This window comes from Schistocerca nitens, chromosome 4 (assembly GCF_023898315.1).
Source record: "Schistocerca nitens isolate TAMUIC-IGC-003100 chromosome 4, iqSchNite1.1, whole genome shotgun sequence".
In the NCBI taxonomy this organism is placed as follows: domain Eukaryota; kingdom Metazoa; phylum Arthropoda; class Insecta; order Orthoptera; family Acrididae; genus Schistocerca; species Schistocerca nitens.
Genome location: NC_064617.1, coordinates 878,416,944 through 878,436,998, shown reverse-complemented (window position 1 = coordinate 878,436,998; position 20,055 = coordinate 878,416,944). Strand labels below are relative to the sequence as shown.

Genomic DNA, 20,055 nt, shown 5'->3' with positions numbered 1-20,055 from the left:
CGCACTGACTGACAATTGTTTCATCATTCTGTTAAAATAGGTTGTTGGAAATAAGCAGTACCAGTTGTGTCACTGACTTCTTGATGGTTCTGTAAAACGTCTATAAAAACTAAATATCATTTACCTTTTGCTATCTCAAAATTTAAAATGTTTGAAGAAATTTCTTTTTGATTCTGAAGTTTAGTTAGGTGCTAATGTTGAATGTAGAGGAGGTTACTAGCTAATACCTCTTTACACTCAGGGGTAGTGCTCACAGAAAGGTTGGCAACCACTGTCTTATAGCAATGCATTTCAAAAACTTCTATTCTCTTTTTCTCTTAAGTCTGCGTTTACACTTCCGCACAAAGCCAAAAACCTACAGAAAAGTTTTCATAAAACTTAATTTTATGCTCAATGTTAACAAATTTATCTTCTCCAGAAATTGTTTTCTTGCTCTTGCCAGTCTACATTTTATATTTGCTGTACTTTGACATGTATCATTTATTTTGCTGCCCAAAAAACAAAACTCATCTACTACTTTCAGCATCTCATTTTCTAACCTAATTACTTCAGTATTGCCTGACTTAATCCGATTTAAACCATTAACCCTGTGATGCATGAATTATTAACAAGTGAGAAATTTTTTTTGAAATGGGGTTTATATAGTAAAGTACAATGCCTGTTATCACAAAATACAGAGTTGTCCACTGGAGTAGACAGTATGCACTTAAGAACTCCTGGGTCTGTGTCTGTCAGTTATTTCTTTTTGTATGGAAACTCTCAAAACAATTTTGACATAGAGGTTCCTTACATATAGTGCAAACATATTTAGTTTTCCTTTTGCACAATTGACTATGACATCTGAAACTTCCTGGCAGATTAAAACTGTGTGCCGGACCGAGACTCGAACTCGGGACCTTTGCCTTTCGCAGGCAAGTGCTCTACCAACTGAACTACCCAAGCACGACTCATACCCCATTCTCACAGCTTTACTTCTGCCAGTATCTCATCTCCTACCTTCCAAACCTTACAGAAGCTCTCCTGCGAACCTTGCAGAACAAGCACTCCTGAAAGAAAGGATATTGCAGAGACATGGCTTAGCCACAGCCTGGAGGTTGTTTCCAGAATGAGATTTTCACTCTGCAGTGGAGTGTGCGCTGATATGAAACTTCCTGGCAGATTAAAACTGTGTGTTGGACCAAGACATAGAGCACTTGCCTGCGAAGGGCTAAGGTCATGAGTTCGTGTCTCGGTCCGGCACACAGTTTTAATCTGCCAGGAAGTTTCATATCAGCGCACACTCTGCTGCAGAGTGAAAATCACATTCTGGACTATGACATCTATTTGCATTTTTTATGTGCAAAAGTTTTGGCTAATGACCCTCTTGATGAAATCTCAACTCATCTGCTGCTTTACAAACTGGTCTCTTTTTCTGGAATCTTCGAGTAGAAACAGATCTTCCTCTCCTTACTGGTGACTGTTCATGTTTTCCCAGGTTTATGAGTAATTGTGCCACTGATGCCTTGAAATCAAGGAGACGGATGTCATTACTTGCCTGCCTATTTAGCAACCAAGAGTTCACAATGGTCACATCAATAAAATGAAAAAAGACATGCAGGTACCACCGCCTGTTTTGTCGACGATGTGGATATAATGCTAGACACTGGTCCATGATGTCTACACCTCCCATATGACGACTGTAACAAGTGACACTGGATGGTTGAGATACACTGATGATCTTGTTCTCCTTTTTGCTCCAGCACTGAACTTGTGATATGGGCTGTGCAACAGCACAGGTAGAAGCAATATGCACACACTTATTGTCAAACCGTTTTGTAAAGGTTATGCCCTCTTTACAAACAACAGATGCAAAGTCCCCTCATACACCCTTTCTCATGTCTTTGTCTTAAGCAAGCACCGACTGAGCACCTCGAAGCCAGTTTGCTCGGCATGTCCCAGTGCCCCAAATGCCATTTTTTTAGCTCCTGGAATAGTGGGACACTTGTAAATAAGTTGTCAAAAAATACTTTGTGGCTCTTGAACTTGATATCACCACACAGTAATAGAACCACATCAGCACAAGCTCCAAATTCACCAACTGGCTGCCTCCAACCGGATCCACCTTGGTATATTTCAAAATGGTACACATAACCAGATGAACCAGCTCTCGCCCAGACTTTCAGTTCCCATTTCTTCTGCTTGTTAACAACATACTGTTTGATATTGCTCTGACCCTTGAAAGGTGTGATCTGCTCGTCAATACACTGATACTCTTCAGCTTCTGTGGCATCAATTAAGTTTTTTTGCAGACACTCCCTAAATGGATGGATTTGATCGACTGCACCATTATCCACAAAATGAAGAAAATGCAGTATGTTATCATACCGATTGACTGGTAAAGAGTTGGCTACTAAATCCATCCTTAGACCTTCATCTGATGTCCGGTATGATCAGGTACGAGGGTACTTGACCACTATGTTCACACCTAGAAATGTTTTCGGTACAGGAACTGTCAGTCCAAGATTCAATTTGCCATTCTGAAGAACATACAGATTAGTTTGAAACACAATGTGTTCCAGCATTTCGTTAGAAATTATTTCTGTGAAAAAATCAATAGGACTGTCTCCAGTTACATTTATTTTTTCCACACCTGTAAATTTTGATACTGGTACAGAATTACTGATAATCTGCTGTCACTTTTTGACAGCTGTGTTCTTTTCACTGGCTGGGAACTTGTAGCGTCACATGGAGTTTCACTCTCACTATCATCAGAATGAGAACCATTGTCATCAGAGCTGAAACTTGTTTCCACAATTAAGTTTCTTGATGACAGTGGTTCCCTGAATTCAACATCAGTTTTTCTGCCAGTGTGCAATCTGAATTGGATGGCAAATCTTCGAAATCTTCCTGAAATTCGGAATTTTGAGACTAATTATAGGATTTCTTGTGCCGTAAATTATTATATCTATGCTAAACTAAGAAACTATACTAAAAACTGAAAAATAAGAAACAAACTAAATGTTTCGGAGTGCTGAGTTACTATGTCACGTTGTAAGACAGCTCATGACCAATGCCATTATTGCATGATAACCACTGCAGTGGACAAATACTTTTTGCTTCATAGTAATCGTAAAAATATGTTTCGGCGATCTTTGATTATTTATAAATGGAGCAGATTCACTACAAATTTTCTTACCCTGCATCTTGAACACCCATAGAAATCTTTCGCTGAAATACTACACGCTGGTCCACAGCCACGCATCCTAGATGCCATCTTGATCACTTGTGATGTTTGGACGCAAGCAGACACACTAATAGTTCCGCTACCGCCCTGCTGATGACAGCACCAGGTGGAGAATGTCCACTGGAGTGGACTGCATGCATTGATGACTTAAAAACACAGTCACAGTGTAGGTAAAAGTGGCCAATAACAGCCGTCCACTACAGTGGACACCATGCACCACAGGGTTAACCTTGTTTTACTAGTTTTGATGTTCATCTTATAACCTTTTTCCAAGACAGTATTCAGCTCGTTCAGCTGATATACCAGGTCCTCTGCTGTCACTTGTGGAATTTATTTGTTCTTCCTTAACTTTAATTCGTTTTACAAATTTCTCTTTAATTTCCTACGCAGCTTATTCAGCATACACATTGGATAAAAGCGTACAACCCTGTCACACTCTCTTCTCAACCACTGCTTTCCTTTCTCATCCTTCAACTTTTATAACTGCAGTTTGGTTGCTGTACAAGTTGTAAATAGTCTTCTGCTCCCTGTATTTCATCCTTACTACCTTCAGAATTTCAAGGAGTGTATTCCAGTTAATTCTGTCAAAGGCTTTCTGTGAATCTACAAAATCTATGAACGCAGGTTTGTTTTTCTTCATTCTGTGATCTAGGGTAGGTCGTGAAGATGGTATTTCCATGCACGTTCCAACATTTCTCTGGGACCCAGTCTGATCCTCCCTGAGGCTGGCTTCTACCAGATGTATCATTCTTATGTAAATAATTTATCAGTATTTTGCGACTATGACCTACTAGACTGATAGTTTGGTAATATTCACATCTGCCAGCACCTCTCTTCTTTGAAATTATTGCCTTCTTCTTGAAGTCTCAGCTTATTTCATCTGTCGGGTATAACATAGACACGATGTGGAATAGTCCTGTTGTGGTTGGTTTCTGCAAGAAGCATCGCAATTATTCTTAGAAAATCTTATCTACTTCAGGTGTCTTGTTTTGACCTAGGTCTTTCAGTCGTTTGTGAAATTCTTCTTGGAGCATCACATCTCTCATCTACTTCATCTTAACTTTCTGTAATATTATCTTCCAGTTTCTCTCTTTTGTACAACCCTTCTGTATGTTCCTTCCACCTTTCACTTTTTCCAGCCTTTTGAAGTACTGGCTTGCTGCCCAAGCTCTAATCATTCATACAGGTGCTTCTATTCTTTGCATTTCTTCTCTAGCCATTCATAGTTTTTTATATTTTCTGCAATTCTCATTTTTTAGATGTTCATACGCCCATTTACTGACATCTGAGCTGTTGATATTAAAGCAGCTGCTTCCCTTTAGTCCAAAGGTTTTTTTCATTTTCTATAGGCGGCATCTATTTTTCTGCTAGACATGCATGCTTAAACAGCTTACATATGTCCTGTAGATATTCCTGCCTATTTTCCCGTCCTCACTACTCTTTCGTTAATTGTTTTTATAAATTGTTAGTCTCTTTGGTTCATTTATTTATTTTTTAATTATTATTATTAGCGTAACAACGCATATATGGAAAGAGTGACGAGAAATTCTTTTAACAATGCTGTGCCTTTAATTTCTTTATCATCGTTACCTTTTAGTGAAATAAAATGTATCTATGGAAGTCTTATTGTTCTGGATCTGGCCTACAATTTAAAGAACGATTTTTAGTAACTGCAACTCATGCTAAGGATCAATATATCTTTCCTACTTCATAGTTATTCAAAGTTGAAATTACTGTTTTATGATCACTGATGTTACAGTTCGTACAATCGTTCAAAAACACAAGTTTGCAGTGGATTTTATTTCTTACTAGAATGCTGTTTCATACCACGACTAGCCCAAGAACATGAGACTCTCATTAAAGAAAATTACGTTATCACTATAAAATTTAGCCAGATCAGAACGGAGCACAGCAAGATTCCTATCAGATTCGGTAAGTACATTAAATTATTTGCACTGTAATTTATATCCTATCAGCAGCCCGCGTCAACCTGCAACACATCATAAAATCTGCTGATCTTCACTGCCAGTCTGGGAGCTAAAAGAAATAATATTATTCTACTATTATTTTACCGCTTCCTTGCGGTATACTCGACGATATTGTAAATCGTTTAAATACGCCGCGGCAGCGGCTCTTCTTTCTCCACACAGCTCAGCTCCACAGATAATAATTTTTTTTTTATATAACTGAAAAATATCTTAACAGGATGGGATAATAGGCAAGCAAGCTTTAACAATTAAATAATCCACGTTTTCATTTAAACAACTCTATTGAAACATTTAAATATCTCAACAATTACAGACCTGTGTAAATGCACACGTAATGGCGTACAATTCCCAATCTCGACAAAAGAATGCTACCTTCTCGCTCTCTACGACAACAACAGGAGATCTTTCTCTCACAGCTTCCAGATTAAGAAGACAAAGACTTTACTTTACATCATGCATTATATACTAATTCATTTTGTGATCTCTGTACAACATTTATCTTCTGTGTCGGTCTTATTACTCGCCGACGCAGACGTTCTCAGAAATAAATAATAAAGAAAAAATACATAATTTTACACAATGACACAATATGACACATCTAATATTCTCATTATTACACAATATATTGTCTTTATTTATTACTAGACGTTACAATGCCCCCTGGCAGCAATTGACTAACGTTGAAAATGTTCGGCAATATGCTGCCACTAACGTCTGTTTAGTTATTGTCTGTTACTTTTGTTGGAACATTCACTTTACACTACTCAGTTCTTTTACACTGTAGGTTTAATTACACTTTGTATACTGTTCTTACACTTTGCGAGGTGACCGTCAACCTAGTCCCAGGGTCATTACATTTATTTGGCTCCCCCATTCGGGCTACGTGCGATCAGAAAACCTGGGAAAACTGCGCCGGAGCCATGGTCATCTCACCAAAAGTTCAAACTCTATTCAATGTTCACATATAACAAAGGCTATTTGTGATAGTATGCTACACTTTTAGTCTCTTTGTTATCAACATAATACTTGTGTTCTGGATTGTAATGTAAGTCACTTATTACACATTTTTACAATAGTATAATGAATCGTCCTTGCATTTACTCGCGACAGTTAGTTTAAAATGTCTAGCATTCGTGCGAGTATCCTTCATCAACATGACGAAAACATATTAGATCGATACATCACTAAATCCATGAATATTTTGAGTTTGTGTTGGATAACAACAAAAAAATGTTTATCACGTCTTTTCGTGTCCATTAAACACTTCTCATGTTAGTACATTAAACACATAGTTCATAGTTCATTTGAGTGACAACAATGTGGTATGGAGCTGGCGGCGCGAAGCAATTGTTGAGTAGCGTCGTCTGGAACGCCGCGTACCGACGGTCGCTGGGTTCGACGACCGGCTCTCAATAACATCGACGTCGTGCTGGCGTGGCGCCCACGCAGTCGCAAACCGCGCTGAACCATTCGCTGGTATCGGCGAGTGGCAGTGGTTTACCGCGACCGGCTGGATGGCGGCACGGCACTCGTCTCTGCTTCTCCGCATGGCTCCCCGTCGTAGCGCATGAAACAAATATTCCACAACGGTGTACTGTCTTTAAGGACACAGATTACTAGCTGTGGAAGAAGAGGCAATTTGTCAAAAGCGTTTATTGTTCAGTAAGCCGTCGCTTCACTGGTATGCACAGGATGTTTTGGCGTGATAACAGGTTTCTTGTGGCATTGTGACACTGGTATTCAGAGTTCGTCACACGCACATTGTACTACACGTTTTCATCCACTTTCACGGTTGATGCACTGCCAGAGCGTCTTTCAACACGCGAAAATGGTTCGTTACACTCATACTACATGTCTCCGCCGAGCGATGTTTGTTTAAATCGACTCCGAATGGACCAATAACTACTGTTTTTATACATTGTCTATTGTTCGTTGAGCACTGCACTAGGACAGTCTATCACTCAACACTAGACTTATCGACGTATATATTGGTGCAGATACAACAGTCATTTTCTGTCCCTACTACACACAATATTCCGTCCTGTACTTAATTGTTTATGCACACAGTTTATTTTTTAACACCTTTTAACTGTTCTTTGCATAGTCACTCTCATTTACATAGCATTTATTTGTTTTTACCTTATCACAACACACTTTTCATATTGTTACTAGGCGTATATAGCCCTTTTGTAAAATTTTTTTAAAGGTGTGTGGATTTTTTGTACATAGTTTTTCTTTCCTCCTTAGTGTAGCTTGCCTGGTTATCACCCATCTATCATACAGATTTTACCATGTGCATGACAGCTTGACTTGGGCATATTGCTCAATAAATACTTCATTCATCACTAACATTATTTTTAATGATTTCTCCTATATGACTACAGTGTAGGTTCTGCATTGTCTGACTTAACTCCCGTATCGCGTAATGAATATTCAAGGGCGTGTACCCAGTACACAGGCTTCAATTGAAGCATTGCTACATACAGAACGGAGTTTCCACGGAACGGGTTGTTTTTAATTAGCTTCTGCTCCAGTGTCGTTCTCAAATCACTACTGGCAGCAAACATCACATCACATAATTGTTGCATATTGCAAAGTCAATGTTTGGCTAGTAAAGACTCTCTCTCTCAGGGTTCCTTATCTTAATACAATTACAGCAATTACCTTACTCTATAAGATTGCCTCATTAATTGCACTTACACACTACACATAGAAAATGGTTCAAGACATTAATTCTTTATAAAATGATTCAAGAAATTAGTCCTCACTTTGTCAACAAGAAGATTGTTCATTGTTTAATAAGCACATAATATCTTAATGACTAATTGTCTGTAAACAAAATCTGTCCTGTGTAAGCTATTGCTCACTTTCTGATTCCACTTCCTCCCAGCTTCATTACACACAAATTTCTTTTTAAATACTAACATCCTTATATTCTAAAACACAATTAACATCTTCTTACAACTATTACTCTTTATATGTGATATGTCACTGAATAAATAACTTCACGTCTTTACGTGGATATAATCCTTTGATCTTCCCCGTATGGGGATGTGCTAACAAATAGCTACATTCGTGTGGCACGCTTATTACCTCAAAGGGCCCTGAATATAGCAATTGCCACTTACTATTCTGTTTTAAGTTAGCTGAAGATTTAGGGTGGTTACGAATGAGTACTAGGTCTCCTACATTATATTTCTGTTCGTTTGTTACTCCTCGGTCGTACTTCCTTTTCCTCTTTGCTGCACAGCTGGTTAGTCTATTCCATATCCTTTTCATCTTTTCTTCCCTTGTTTCTGCCTTAACTGGTAATCTCGGTAAAGGCGTGATCCATTCATTCGGTGTCTCATTAAATCCATTCAATATCTCTACCGGTGGATAGCCTGTGCTTGAATGGGGTGTTAAATTGTGTATTTCTACAAATTTCGGTACTAGCTCTGGCCATTTTGTATGTCGGTTTCCTATATAGATTCTAAGGAACTTATTCAATTCTTTGAATATTCTTTCAACTAGACTTGCTTCTGGATGGAATCGGGATACCAGACTATGCTGTATATTTTGTTCCTGTAGGTAATTTTTCCAAGTTCGACCTGTGAAGTAAGAGGCATTATCAGTCGTTATGGCTTCGGGTTTTCCCACTTTAGGCAAGTATTCTTGACTGATCCGCCTGACCATGGTTTTGGCAGTAGCTGATTTTATGCAATAAATAGCCAAGTATTTAGAAAAAATATCGTACATGGCCAGTATATATTTCATACCTCCTCTGGCCATGGGATAGGGACCTGCTACATCCACCGATACTATTTGAAGCGGCCTGAGTGGAACTATTGGATGTAATTCAAACTTAGTGGATCTATTATAATGTTTTGCTTTTTGACATATCACGCAAGTTCTAACTGTTGTCTGAATCTGGTGTTTCATACGGGGAAAGTAACAGTATCTCGCCATGATCTCTGCACACTTTCCAATCCCTGCATGGCCCCATGCCAAATGCGTGTGCCATATCATAACTTTTACTGACTGACTGGGTATACATACTGCCCAGCAGTCCTCTTTCGTGCTAATCTTATGATACAAAATATGATTCACTATTTTAAAACCTTGCTCATCTTTATTGTTAACACCCTCTTCAATATTATTAATGATTTTTCTCCACGTCGGATCTAATCTTTGTAACTCGAACATGTTTTTACATATATATAAAAAATCCTTCATGTAAGTATTGTCACGCACTAACAGCACTTTATATTCCGCGGATTGCTCTAACATTTCTGCTACTTCCGGTAATCCTGCCGGCAGTCGCGACAGAGCATCCGCTATTACGTTATCTTGGCCCTTTATGTACATGATCTTTATCCTATATTCTTGTAAGACAAGCATCCATCTCCTCAGTCTGGTATGGAACAGTTTGCATGACATTAAAAAACTTAACGCCTGGTGGTCACTATATACTCTAATCTCCTTCCCTTGTAGATAATAATTAAACTTTTTTACAGCCCAGACGACTGCAAGTGCTTCGAGTTCGGTTGCCGAGTAGGCTCTCTCGCAGCTAGTTAAAGTCCTACTGGCGAAGCCGATAATTTTTATTGTTGTTGGGTCGTTTCCTTCCTCCCACTGAAACAAGCACGCGCCCAAGCCATAGGAACATGAATCCGTAGCAAGACAAAAATCTTTGGACAGATCTGGGTGCTGCAAAATATTCGCATTCAGTAGGGCGGTTTTAATCGCTTCGAAAGCTTGTTGACATTTGTCATTCCAAACCCACTGCACATTTTTCCGTAATAGATTTAGTAGTGACGCGTCATTTAACAGCTGATTGGGCACGAACCTCCTGAAAAAAGACGTCAGCCCAAGGAACGCTTTCAATTGTCTCTTAGTGCGGGGGCTTGGAAATTGTCGGATCGCCTCTAATTTTTTGTTGTCTGGACTGATACCTAGTGGTGTAATAAGATGGCCTAAAAATTTAATTTTGTTTCTGCCAAATTTTGACTTTTCGAGGTTTGCCGTCACCCCTGCTTGCCTAAATCTCTCTAGTACTCTGTGCAACAGTTCCATATGTTCATCCCAAGTAGCAGTAGCAATTACCAGATCATCTACATATACAGTAATTTTTTCCAATAAGTCTGGACCCAGTACCGTGTCTAGTGCAGTAATAAACACTCCAGCACTCACATTTAATCCGAAGGGAAGTACCTTGAATTGGTAACTTCGCCCTCCGAATATGAAAGCTGTGTACTTCCGGGATTCCGGTGTAAGGGGAATTTGCCAATATGAACTTTTAAGATCGATCGAGGTCAAGTACTGCACTCCATGAAATTTTTGTATTTGCTCGTCTAAATTCTCTGGACGAGTCCGGACAGGTATAATAATTTTGTTAATATCCCTAGCATCTAACACTAGCCTGATTTTTCCATTGGCTTTCGCCACTGCTACAAGAGGACTACTGTATGGAGAGAAGGAGGGCTCAATGATATCCCACTCTAACATCTTTCGAATCTCTTTGGCTACTAATTCCCTCCTCGACCAAGGGATGGAGTAGGTTGCGCGACAGTATGTTTTATGGGGCATCACCTCTATGTGATAGTGGTACCCTTTGACTATTCCTGGTCGGTCGGTAAATACCGTAGTATATTCCGATAGCAGCTGCGTCAACTGTTGCTTTTGTGTATCATTTAAACCTTCAGATTCGTGCACTTTGGTTTTAAATGCCTCAACATTTGTCTCAAAATTTTGGTCCTCTAAATTTGTGTAATAGAGGTCTGTTGCATGTGAAAAATTATCGAGTTGTAGTACCCAAGGGTTCCTACCTTTGATATTGATTCGATTACAGCACGGCACAAGTACCTCCTTCGATTTTATCATAGATAACTCAATCCTTCTACCCCTATTAATTATGCTTAATTTCCCTACGGAGAGGTCGATCAATGCGTCCCTCTCTCGGAGAAAATCTACTCCCAGAATGCAGGCCACCTTTAATCCTTTAACCACGAGGAACGAGCTCACTATGGCTTCGCCCTCCTTATGAATCTCCACCTGCACCTGGTACTTAACTGATTGGCTCTGTGCACTAATGGCTCCAGACACCTTACAATTGTTAACCGGGAAGGTCGGAATACTATGTCCCTTTCCCAGTGCTTTAAATAACTCCATACTCATCACACTTACTGAGGCACCTGTGTCGATAATTATGTTCACTGCAACATCATTGATTCTAGCTTCAATAATAGCTTGCACATTTTCGTTATTATCTTTCTTACATTCGTGCGGCTCATTCAGTAGCTCTTTATCCATACTAACACCTTCGTTGTATCGCAGCATGCGTATCCCAGGTATATTACTATTACTCGAGTTGCTCTCACTCCATCCCTCGGCCGTCGATGGAGAGCATATCGAGGCCGATTCTAGTTTGTTGGATTAATTACTTGTGAGGTACTTGGACGGTTATTGTCCGCGACCTCCACTATATGTACATTCTGATTTGTAGGCCGCCACGGCTGCGCAATAGGCGCGTTTTGCGGTGGTGGTCTATTGTTGTCATACCGGTCACTAGCCTGTCGTTCTGGGCTTCTACGCTGATTCTGTTGCCAATTTCGATTACTATCATTATAATTGCTCTGCCACTGACCTCGCGCATTTTTCCAGCGGTTGGTCCCTGACATTCCGGATTCGTACCTGTCGTCAAATCGACGCTTTTTGTTATAAATTGGTTGTCCATACCCGTTCTGGCCTCTACCGTTACTACCATTTTGCGATTGTTCTTGTCGCTTGCTACCACCCCCACCATTTCCATGGTTGTGGTTCTGTGCACTACTATTTCTATCGTGTTTACATCCTGACCCATTATTCCGCGAGTGATCGCACGCTGATTTTGCGTCTTCCTGTATCAAGTCTATGGAATCTAGGACCGACAGGAAGTTTTCCATGTCGCTTTCTGGTACATGTATTAATTTCTCCTTGATATGAATAGGTAAATGTGATTTTAGTAGTCTTACTATGTCTCTTGGTGATATAGGCTCGTCCCAGTAGCGCGTTTTGTTTATATATTTTTCAAAATACCGCCTCAAATTCCCAAGACGGGGTGAGTACGGTTCGGGATTATATACCTCTTTTCTTAGTCGCTCTTGTATACAAGGCGACCAATATTTTGACAAAAATGCCCTTTCAAACTGTTCGTATGTCTTGCAGCTGTCTGCTACTTCTGTAGCCCATAGCGCTGCGTCACCTTGAATGTACGACATTACGTATTGTATTTTCTGTGTTTCGTTCCATACACTGGGTAAGATATTTTTAAAGCTTTTTATGAATACTACTGGGTGTACTGATTTCCTTTCAGTAGTAAATGTTTGAAATTGCCTATTTTTAATTAAACTTTCTTCCACTAATATTTTTGAACTACATGGGTTTGCTGCTGGGACATATGCTGTGTGCTCCGAACCGGAGCTACAGCTCTTCGCATTATCGACTACAGATTCCCCATTGTTGTATCGCATATAAGTTTGTGCGTTGCCAAAACCATGGGCTTTTGGCGACAGAGGTTCCTGTTCCACATGTTTCCTGCTTTGTGCTAAACCTTTCTCCAGTTCGGATATCCGTTTGTTAACATTCACTTGCCACTGCGGAATATCCTCACTGAGTATTTGTTTAATTGTTTGCACATCATTCTGTACTTGACTATTTACTGCGGTACTGAATGATTCAGAATCTCTATTTGCTATGGCTGCTTCTACTTTAGACTTAATATTCGTGTCAATCTCACTCTCCTTCACTTCTAGCCATGAGTTAAATTCTGTTTCAATTTTATTTGCCTGTTCATTCCACTTCTGCTCTACAAGCTGTGTGGAATCTATTTCGAGCTTTTCTACTCTGTTGGCTAATACACCTATTTCGTCTACCATGTTAGTGTTTGCTACTTGCAGGTTGTTGACCTGTTCAGTCAGCTCCTGCACGGCCCTAGGTATCGACTCATAATTCTTTTTCATATCTGCTATCTCTTTTTTCATACTTTCTATCGATTGCACAAGTTGCTGGTCTCGCTCAGCTTGCTGGCGATCTCGCTCTTCTAGCCTGCGATCTCGCTCAGCTTGCTGGCGATCTCGCTCGGCTTGCTGTTGCGCAAATTCTGCCTGGTAATTTAGCACACGCTCTAATATAGCCTGAATTGAATACCCACCAGGCAGATTACCACTCTCTGGTTCCTGCTTTTCTGGTGGTGGTACAATTTCTTTATCTACATCGACTTGATGACTAGTGGGCGGAGGCACTACTTCCTGTGCCCCTGCCCCCCCATTTTCGCCTGTTATATCCTCAAAGAGAGTACTAGTACTACTTGAGGCACCCGGTTCCACATTTCCTTCACTAGCTAATTGTTGTTCCTCAGTATCCATATTGCTTGGACGTTGACTACGCAACTTAACCATATTCCTAAATTGCTTACTAAAATCTAACAGTTTTTCCCCTTGCACACAAAATACATCACTTTATATACACTACACTGCACACTAAAAATTACTATCTACCACCACTTTGTCCTGTCACAAATACTAACATCAAACTACGTACAATATGCACACCACTAGCGATATGAGATTACTCCACTGGAGCTCAACTTCTACCAACAGGACAACTACACTGTAGTCTTACCTTTAATTTATCTTATCTCGGGGTTCGGCTGCCCCCCGGATTACGTAGTCGTTAGAGCTTCTCAGTACTATCAGGATCGTCTTCTCAGACTCGCTTGCAGTAGTGCGTTTTGTCATGAAAGAGTGTTTGCACATTCATTAATACATAGCATAGATCATGATATACATACATACATTTAACACTAAATACATATATATCTATACATACATAACAATAGACACTGAAAGAAAAATACATAAAATTTTATAATTGTGGCCACTGCAAATTCGTGCCCCGCGTTTTTGGGCGACAGTTTCCCGTCCTCACTACTCTTTCGTTAATTGTTTTTATAAATTGTTAGTCTCTTTGGTTCATTTATTTATTTTTTAATTATTATTATTAGCGTAACAACGCATATATGGAAAGAGTGACGAGAAATTCTTTTAACAATGCTGTGCCTTTAATTTCTTTATCATCGTTACCTTTTAGTGAAATAAAATGTATCTATGGAAGTCTTATTGTTCTGGATCTGGCCTACAATTTAAAGAACGATTTTTAGTAACTGCAACTCATGCTAAGGATCAATATATCTTTCCTACTTCATAGTTATTCAAAGTTGAAATTACTGTTTTATGATCACTGATGTTACAGTTCGTACAATCGTTCAAAAACACAAGTTTGCAGTGGATTTTATTTCTTACTAGAATGCTGTTTCATACCACGACTAGCCCAAGAACATGAGACTCTCATTAAAGAAAATTACGTTATCACTATAAAATTTAGCCAGATCAGAACGGAGCACAGCAAGATTCCTATCAGATTCGGTAAGTACATTAAATTATTTGCACTGTAATTTATATCCTATCAGCAGCCCGCGTCAACCTGCAACACATCATAAAATCTGCTGATCTTCACTGCCAGTCTGGGAGCTAAAAGAAATAATATTATTCTACTATTATTTTACCGCTTCCTTGCGGTATACTCGACGATATTGTAAATCGTTTAAATACGCCGCGGCAGCGGCTCTTCTTTCTCCACACAGCTCAGCTCCACAGATAATAATTTTTTTTTTATATAACTGAAAAATATCTTAACAGGATGGGATAATAGGCAAGCAAGCTTTAACAATTAAATAATCCACGTTTTCATTTAAACAACTCTATTGAAACATTTAAATATCTCAACAATTACAGACCTGTGTAAATGCACACGTAATGGCGTACAATTCCCAATCTCGACAAAAGAATGCTACCTTCTCGCTCTCTACGACAACAACAGGAGATCTTTCTCTCACAGCTTCCAGATTAAGAAGACAAAGACTTTACTTTACATCATGCATTATATACTAATTCATTTTGTGATCTCTGTACAACATTTATCTTCTGTGTCGGTCTTATTACTCGCCGACGCAGACGTTCTCAGAAATAAATAATAAAGAAAAAATACATAATTTTACACAATGACACAATATGACACATCTAATATTCTCATTATTACACAATATATTGTCTTTATTTATTACTAGACGTTACACTATCTATTTTGCATTTTCAGTAAGTCTCATTTTTTAGATGTCTGTTTTATCTTTAACCTGATTCATGTATTGCAGTTTTATATTTTACCTTTGGTCAATTAAATTCAATATCTTGTGCATTAACCTCACATTTCTACTGAACCTTGTCTTATTGCCTGTCTGATCTGCTGCCTTCACTATTTCAGTTCTAAAAGCTATCCATTCGTCTTCCCTCCCCCTGAAACAGCCAAATGTTGCATCATGCTCCATCTGAAACATTCAGCAATCTCTGGTTCTTTAAACTTATCCAAGTTCCAGCTCCTTAATTTTGTACCATTTTGCAATTTCTCAAATTTTAACTTACAGTTCATAACCAATAAACTGTGGTTAGAGGCCACACATGCCCATTGGAAATGTCTTAAAGTTTAAAATCTGGTTTCGAAATCCTGCCTCCTCATTCGAAATCTTTCTGAAACCAGTCAGTGACCCTAGATATCTTCTACTGGTGTTACACCAAGTGCTAGCCCCGATTAACTTGTCCTAAGCCCAAAATTCTACCAAGCGACTTCCTCTTTAATTTTTTTCCTCAGTTCATGTTCTAGTGGCTTCCCTTCTCCACTTTTCTGTCTATTCCAGGATGGAATATAACAATATTATGAAAAGGAAAGTTGCGACTCACTTTGCAGTGGAGATGCTGAGTCTCAGATATGCACAACAAAAAGATTGTCACAAATAAACTTTCGGCCAGCAAGGCCCTCGTTAAAACACACACACATACACAAACACACACACACACACACACACACACACACACACACACACACACACACAGTCATTCACTCTGATGCAAACACAACTCACACACATATGACTGTAGGCCTCAGGCAAGTGGCTGTGTGTTAGATTAGATTATTCATTCAACGTGGCTTCAGTTGCCAGAGACTGTTGTTGTTGTTGTGGTCTTCAGTCCTGAGACTGGTTTGATGCAGCTCTCCATGCTACTCTATCCTGTGCAAGCTTCTTCATCTCCCAGTACCTACTGCAACCTACATCCTTCTGAATCTGCTTAGTGTATTGATCTCTTGGTCTCCCTCTACGATTTTTACCCTCCACGCTGCCCTCCAATGCTAAATTTGTGATCCCTTGATGCCTCAAAACATGTCCTACCAACCGATCCCTTCTTCTAGTCAAGTTTTGCCACAAACTTCTCTTCTCCCCAATCCTATTCAATACCTCCTCATTAGTTACGTGATCTACCCACCTTATCTTCAGCATTCTTCTGTAGCACCACATTTCGAAAGCTTCTATTCTCTTCTTGTCCAAACTGGTTATCATCCATGTTTCCCTTCCATACATGGCTACACTCCATACAAATACTTTCAGAAACGACTTCCTGACACTTAAATCTATACTCGATGTTAACAAATTTCTCTTCTTCAGAAACGATTTCCTTGCCATTGCCAGTCTACATTTTATATCCTCTCTACTTCGACCATCATCAGTTATTTTACTCCCTAAATAGCAAAACTCCTTTACTACTTTAAGTGTCTCATTTCCTAATCTAATCCCCTCAGCATCACCCGATTTAATTTGACTACATTCCATTATCCTCGTTTTGCTTTTGTTGATGTTCATCTTACATCCTCCTTTCAAGACACTATCCATTCCGATCAACTGCTCTTCCAAGTCCTTTGCTGTCTCTGACAGAATTACAATGTCATCGGCGAACCTCAAAGTTTTTACTTCTTCTCCATGAATTTTAATACCTACTCCGAATTTTTCTTTTGTTTCCTTTACTGCTTGCTCAATATACAGATTGAATAACATCGGGGAGAGGCTACAACCCTGTCTCACTCCTTTCCCAACCACTGCTTCCCTTTCATGCCCCTCGACTCTTATAACTGCCATCTGGTTTCTGTACAAATTGTAAATAGCCTTTCGCTCCCTGTATTTTACCCCTGCCACCTTCAGAATTTGAAAGAGAGTATTCCAGTTAACGTTGTCAAAAGCTTTCTCTAAGTCTACAAATGCTAGAAACGTAGGTTTGCCTTTTCTTAATCTTTCTTCTAAGATAAGTCGTAAGGTTAGTATTGCCTCACGTGTTCCGACATTTCTACGGAATCCAAACTGATCTTCACCGAGGTCCGCTTCTACCAGTTTTTCCATTCGTCTGTAAAGAATTCGCGTTAGTATTTTGCAGCTGTGACTTATTAAACTGATAGTTCGGTAATTTTCACATCTGTCAACACCTGCTTTCTTTGGGATTGGAATTATTATATTCTTCTTGAAGTCTGTGGGTATTTCGCCTGTCTCATACATCTTGCTCACCAGATGGTAGAGTTTTGTCATGACTGGCTCTCCCAAGGCCATCAGTAGTTCTAATGGAATGTTGTCTACTCCCGGGGCCTTGTTTCGACTCAGGTCTTTCAGTGCTCTGTCAAACTCTTCACGCAGTATCTTATCTCCCATTTCATCTTCATCTACATCCTCTTCCATTTCCATAATACTGTCCTCAAGTACATCGCCCTTGTATAAACCCTCTATATACTCCTTCCACCTTTCTGCCTTCCCTTGTTTGCTTAGAACTGGGTTGCCATCTGAGCTCTTGATATTCATACAAGTGGTTCTCTTCTCTCCAAAGGTCTCTTTAATTTTCCTGTAGGCAGTATCTATCTTACCCCTAGTGAGACAAGCCTCTACATCCTTACATTTGTCCTCTAGCCATCCCTGCTTAGCCATTTTGCACTTCCTGTCGATCTCATTTTTGAGATGTTTGTATTCCCTTTTGCCTGCTTCATTTACTGCATTTTTATATTTTCTCCTTTCATCAATTAAATTCAATATTTCTTCTGTTACCCAAGGATTTCTATTAGCCCTCGTCTTTTTACCTACTTGATCCTCTGCTGCCTTCACTACTTCATCCCTCAGAGCTACCCATTCGTCTTCTACTGTATTTCTTTCCCCCATTCCTGTCAATTGTTCCCTTATGCTCTCCCTGAGACTCTCTACAACCTCTGTTTCTTTCAGTTTATCCAGGTCCCATCTCCTTAAATTCCCACCTTTTTGCAGTTTCTTCAGTTTCAATCTGCAGTTCGTAACCAATAGATTGTGGTCAGAATCCACATCTGCCCCTGGAAATGTCTTACAATTTAAAACCTGGTTCTTAAATCTCTATCTTACCATTATATAATCTATCTGATACCTTTTAGTATCTCCAGGATTCTTCCAGGTATACAACCTTCTTTTATGATTCTTGAACCAAGTGTTAGCTATGATTAAGTTATGCTCTGTGCAAAATTCTACAAGGCGGCTTCCTCTTTCATTTCTTCCCCCCAATCCATATTCACCTACTATGTTTCCTTCTCTCCCTTTTCCTACACTCGAATTCCAGTCACCCATGACTATTAAATTTTCGTCTCCCTTCACTACCTGAATAATTTCTTTTATCTCGTCATACATTTCATCAATTTCTTCATCATCTGCAGAGCTAGTTGGCATATAAACTTGTACTACTGTAGTAGGCATGGGCTTTGTGTCTATCTTGGCCACAATAATGCGTTCACTATGCTGTTTGTAGTAGCTAACCTGCACTCCTATTTTTTTATTCATTATTAAACCTACTCCTGCATTACCCCTATTTGATTTTGTATTTATAACCCTGTAATCACCTGACCAAAAGTCTTGTTCTTCCTGCCACCGAACTTCACTAATTCCCACTATATCTAACTTTAACCTATCCATTTCCCTTTTTAAATTTTCTAACCTACCTGCCCGATTAAGGGATCTGACATTCCACGCTCCGATCCGTAGAATGCCAGTTTTCTTTCAGACTACAGTCATATAATCACCTTGAGGTTGAAGCTCTTTTGTCTGCCTTTGGTTTTACAACGCATATGTTTTTGGGTGGGGTCCAGCTTTAGCAAAACACAATTTTGTTTTTTGTCTCAAACATGTTTCACTGCAGTTGCAGCATCATCAGTGGGTTTTTTATTTTATGGCTGTTAAACATAAAGAATGTTCTTTACTGTTTATATACATGTGACTATTAGTTTTTAAATCTTAATTACAGGTTTTTGAAGAGCACATAAAATTATGTAATCATACCTTCTTACCACATGGTGTGGGTTTCCTACTATATTAAGTTTTTACAGTGTGTATTTTCCTTTACAGTTTGTCATCTGCAACCATATACAACACAATGTAGACAAAATATTTACGCAAAAATTATGATTTCTAAACTGTTATGGCTACGCCTGAAATTAATTAATTTTATATGAAAGGTTATGTGTGTGTGTGTGGGTGGGTGTGTGGGTGGGTGGGTGGGTGCGTGCGTGCGTGCGTGCGTGTGTGTGTGTGTGTGTGTGTATTTAGATTATGTTTCACTTACGTTTTCTCTTTTCCTCATCTTCTTAATGTCAAGTTCTGTGTATTGAGTTGTCACTTTCATTGTTTACCAATTGTAAAAACAAAATGGCGGACAGTAGAACAGTTGAAGCAGCCCACAGAATAGGCAACATACTCAAAAAACAAGGGCTAAAAATAGCCTACAGGACAGACAACTCAATACAGAAAAACTAAGGACAAAAAACACAAGCACATACAAACACAACACATCTGGTATTTACCAACCAACATGTAGGACTGCAAATCAGAAATACTACATAGACCTCCTAATTTCTGAAAACAGAAGTATTTTGAAAATATCATTCAAA

The 20,055-nt window shown here is 39.2% G+C and overlaps 1 long non-coding RNA gene across 1 annotated transcript in view; it reads right to left on the bottom strand.

The window, feature by feature from the left end:
* LOC126253388 (uncharacterized) overlaps nucleotides 1–19,785 on the bottom strand; it is a 57,286-nt gene extending 37,501 nt beyond the window's left edge. Inside the window, exon 1 of the long non-coding RNA XR_007545950.1 lies at nucleotides 19,731–19,785. This is a non-coding gene — a long non-coding RNA (uncharacterized LOC126253388). The remainder of the gene's footprint in view (nucleotides 1–19,730) is intronic.
* Between the last annotated feature and the right edge of the window lie 270 nt (nucleotides 19,786–20,055).